We start from the raw sequence: 4,843 nt of genomic DNA, 5'->3' as shown, positions 1-4,843 counted from the left end.
AAATAATCCGATTAACCGATTCGTAAATCGTCGTAAATCAGACTAACCAAAGTTTGCGTAATTCACTGCCATCCCTGACGCAATTCAATAAAAAAATGTTCATAACAGACTCACTGAGTATCAATCAGCCTGAATCCAGTCGAGCCACCGGTTAGCCAAATCCGAATTCAAACCAACTGAAACCAGCCGGCTTATCCACTCCGAAAGACAATTTGTTATTGTTGTTTTTAAACAGAGAGCTCAATAGCTGAAAATAGATTAAGTTGTTAACAAAAACGTTCTCACCTGCTTCGGTGGTGATAATTAAGAATCCTCCGAAAGGGATTTGAAATATCGGCATCAAAATCATCCGGTACATATTATATATGATGATAACACTCAACACTTATACACCATGCCACTTTTTTCGTTTTTTTTTTTCAAAATCATAAACAAACTGTACACGCTCAAATAAATTCACTCTTTCTCCGAGTAAAATGAAAGCAAAAGTTTTAGTTATTTTTTATTTAAAAAAATACGAATTATTCTTAACATGAACATTTCAAGACCCGCAATAAAAAATATAGGGAAAAATTGGAACAACTTTTTTTTCATTAATAATAAAAGCAATTGTTATTTTATTGTTGTCCATTGTTTTTTCATCAATATAATGAATCAATAAAATATTCTAAAATTGTGTTATTTTTTCCTTTATGAAGGATGTGTTTGATATTTCCCAGATAGAATATGTTTATGATTTGTTTAGTTTTTGGATACGCAATACAAAACATAAGCGATCAATGAAAATATAATAGGATGTATCGGTAACATTAAAATTTACTGTGCTTGTAAAGTAAGTACAATAAAGGTTTTTTTCAACCGTGAGAAATCTACAATAAACGTACAATAGATTGTATTATTTATTATACAATCTATTGTATTTTAATGGATTATGCCATACAAGGTACGGTAAATTTTTATCCGGGATCCCAGGCTGGCGAATAGTGTTAAAGTCAACCGAAATATGTGCGCGATAGTGACGTTGATTGTACCAACTTTATCAGAATAAATTGATTTCCGAACAGACGGCGATGTGACAGTTTTGGACTGAATGACGGAGCAGGCAAAATTCAACCAACAAAGTGTATTCCGCGGGACCCTGTATACACCAAGGCAGGCGATACCAGTTCCATGGGAAAAATAATAAATGTAAGTTCGATACCGAGATTCCTATATGTTAGCTTTTCTATTGCTGATAGATAAACATGTTTTTAGGAATGTTGACGGAAGGATGTCGTCAAACAATGTGGATTGCAATTGCAAAAAGAAACGGGACCACATGATGAGATGGTGGCGAGCCACAATAAGACTCCGGGATCAGTGCGACTCTTCTAGTGTTGTGGGCAACGCTATTGCGATCGGTCCGTGTTGCAGTGGAGTGAAAATCGGCTGCAGTATCTGACCAAAATGTTTAATGAATTTTTATTCCAGAACAAAATGATTCGTCCCTATTTAGCCGATAAATTTAATTAATAAAGAATCGTACCCCAAAGACAACATATGATGGATTCAAGATAAGAACAATTAAATGTCTGGATCCACAATTATTCAAGATTAATCTACCCCTATGAAGTAATACATTTAAGTTGGAAATAAAGAATAAAGAACATTATGAAATTAAAAGTAAAATCAGCAGTGATTCAAATCGTTCGGGGCTGTCAGTTTGAATATGAATCTGAAACATTGAATTTCCCAGCAGCTGTTCTAGATTCAGTTTTTATACCAGTCAACTGTCAAAAAAATAAAACTGATATAACGCTCCGTTCTATTTTCTGCAGATTTGAACCACGATTGAATCACGAGATTCAAATATTTTTCAATTGTTTTGGTGTATGGATGCGTCATTTTATCTACGGATCAATCCACTTTGCAATTCTGGCGCCTTTCTTGGCAGTAACATAATGATTTCAATTAATTGAAAATTTAAAAAACATGAATAGAACACTGCTGGGGAAACCAGCGAGTTTGTTCTATTTTGCTCCAGATGCAAACTAGAATAGTGGTCGAAAATTTAGAATCAAACTGAATCACTCCTGATTTCACCCTAACAATAATTATTTATTATAATTGTACACTCAAAGGAAAACGCACATTGCTCATATATGCCACGCACTTAAAAAGTGATCAGTTACTTTCACGCATGAAAACTATGTGCAAAGCTAATGCATTATAGTCGATTCAGTCATGATAAATTTTATGTGCAGTCGTTTTGGTTTATATGCTGCAGCTAATGATTTGTATTTTCTTCGGGCAAATGGATAACATTAATAAAAGTATTGAAAACTAGTATTATGTTCTCTGCTTTATTCGGATCAAGAACAGGAAAATTAGCTAGCAATGCAAATTTGGAAAGTAATTGAACAAATCAATCGTGCTCCGAAAGATACCTGTGTCATTATTTTATTATTTATCGTATTGGGGGGAAATTTTGGTATTATTTATAAATTAAATTAATGTAGGTTTTCCACTGGTATCGTTTATTTTCCCATCTGAAATAGGATCTGTTCGCTCCGTGAACACCTGTAGTTCTATTCAAGTTAAAAGAGTGACTATGATTGTAAACTCATCCCGGATATTTGCTAGCAATGGTCGATCGCTTCTCAGTCATTTTCTGTCCCTCCTTGGACGGCAACAACAGCAAAGCTATACATGTGGAATTACAATGGTTAACTGGAAGCATCGTGGCAGTCCAATGCTCTGCCCCTTTCTAGGACGGACCGAATGGAATCCTATTCAGCTGCAGGTAGTGGCACATATATGTAATAAGATTTAGTCTGCCATCGATTTCACACCAGAAAATAGATCAGGCATCCGGTTTTATATATGTCCTCAGCTAGATATTTAATATACCATCCTAAAATATTAAACATTAAATATTCTTATTTAGTTGACAAAAAATATCAACTATTCAAAAACTTACGGTTATTTTTCATCAGCAGGCAGATGATGCCCGGCAAAAGGGTGTGATTCCGCCGGACGTCCACCGATCGTCATAACGATTGCGCGCTATCGTTCAGTCTGCAAATTAAAAACTTAGAAATGTCTGATAAAACTGGTTGTAGATAATAGCACAAACATACTATACCTAGTTGGCGTTAATAGTTTAGCCGTTTAGCTAGCACGTTGCGTTGGAAACTAATTATGCTGAGAATAAAAGTTCCACCAAGAGTTCCAGCAGGAACTAATAACCGGGACATCGGAGTCCCGAAGAACCGATTTAAAATTCATGCAACCCAGATGAGCTGACGAGACCAGCACCGCCAGAGGCGCTAGTGTATTTTACTCACATTATGGTAAATTTATTTGAAAGTGTTTGCTGTGAGTTTTGACAGATTCCTCACGTCACGTTTTATTTACGTTTTCTGCGTTTTCTGTCCAAAGTAAAAACTGCAATCCATACGGCCATCTCAAGCAAGTATATCAACCTTTCTTAACCTGTGTGTTAATTTGTCTGACGATCTGCGATAGGATGGCAATATTTAAATTAGATCGCTAAAATTCCTACAAAGTTTTTTGTCATTATTTATTACTTTCACGCTAACAAAAATCACTAACAGCATTTCCGTTTTGTTCTCCTTGCAGATACAAAAGTAGCCGGGGTCCGGTGGTAAGGTCAAGCGATCGCCGCCGTCCACAGAGTATATTGTCATCCACCTCAACGTTACTGCCCCGCGTGGTCCTGAACCGCATCGATCCCCGTGAGTTTGAGCGCATTCGAGTTTCGTACAAGGTTGCCATCCGAAGCACCCGCAGCAGTCGTACTAATAGCGGGGCTCACCATGGCATGAACATTGGCCAAAAGATCAGTGGAGGTGTCAAAACGGTCAGCAACCGCGACCAACCATCGCCCTTTATCCCGAAGATCCCGTGGAACTGGCGGCGCACTTCCAGCGTCCGGCCCGACTTGATCTCCTGCTCGATATGCCACCGGCCGCTCGCGAAACGCAGATCAAATATTCCTGGAACTCGGAGGACCGCTCGCTCAATGTGTTTGTGAAGGAGGACGACAAGATGACATTCCACCGGCACCCGGTGGCACAGAGCACAGACTGCATACGGGGCAAGGTGGGCTTCACCAAGGGACTGCACGTGTGGGAAGTGTTCTGGTCGACGCGGCAGCGAGGTACACATGCTGTGATCGGTGTTGCCACATCCGAGGGACTCCGTAGGTTATCAAAGTCTGGTCGGTTCGAACGACCAGAGTTGGGGCTGGGACTTGGGACGCAATATGCTGTACCACAATTCGAAAACCTGCCCCGGTGTCACGTACCCCGCGATACTTAAGCCAGACGAGACCTTCCTAGTGCCGGACAAATTCCTAGTAGCGTTAGACATGGACGAGGGAACGCTCAGTTTCATCGTCGACGGTCAATATGGTGGCATTCCGGGGGCTCAAGGTACGAAAGCTCTACCCGATCGTGTCCGCCGTCTGGGGGCACTGCGAAATCACCATGAAGTACATCGGTGACCTCGATCGTAAGTATCCATTCCCTTTTTATTCAATTGCCGTTGGAAATTTGAAACGACGCGCCATTCGCAGGCTGATGTCAAACCCAAACAACCAACGCGATCCGGCGGAGCGCAGCAGTTTTTCCATTTGTTTTTTTTAATTGAGAGCCGGACTGAACCTTAGCCTTCGCGTCATCCAAGGTTAAGCTTTTGTGGGTAATTGATTTTGCCGATATCGATCAAAACCGAAAACAATCGATACCTTTATGAGCATGTTTACAATCACTTTTTTGCTGCTTCAACGAAAGGGTTTCATTTTGGCGGTCAAGCAACTTTTGGGCGTCGGATAACTTTC

The 4,843-nt window shown here is 39.7% G+C and overlaps 1 long non-coding RNA gene and 1 pseudogene across 1 annotated transcript; both read left to right on the top strand.

Annotated features, from left to right (window-relative positions):
• Positions 1–971: 971 nt before the first annotated feature.
• LOC134227869 (uncharacterized) lies at positions 972–1,663 on the top strand. The gene is made up of 3 exons (XR_009983781.1): positions 972–1,188; positions 1,255–1,400; positions 1,471–1,663. It is a non-coding gene; the product is annotated as an uncharacterized LOC134227869 (long non-coding RNA).
• Positions 1,664–3,371: 1,708 nt separating this feature from the next.
• LOC134222393 (protein gustavus-like) lies at positions 3,372–4,584 on the top strand (annotated as a pseudogene).
• Positions 4,585–4,843: the final 259 nt, after the last annotated feature.

This window comes from Armigeres subalbatus, chromosome 3 (assembly GCF_024139115.2).
Source record: "Armigeres subalbatus isolate Guangzhou_Male chromosome 3, GZ_Asu_2, whole genome shotgun sequence".
In the NCBI taxonomy this organism is placed as follows: domain Eukaryota; kingdom Metazoa; phylum Arthropoda; class Insecta; order Diptera; family Culicidae; genus Armigeres; species Armigeres subalbatus.
Note: the sequence above shows the minus strand (reverse complement) of the source record. Positions and strands in the feature narration are given on the sequence as shown.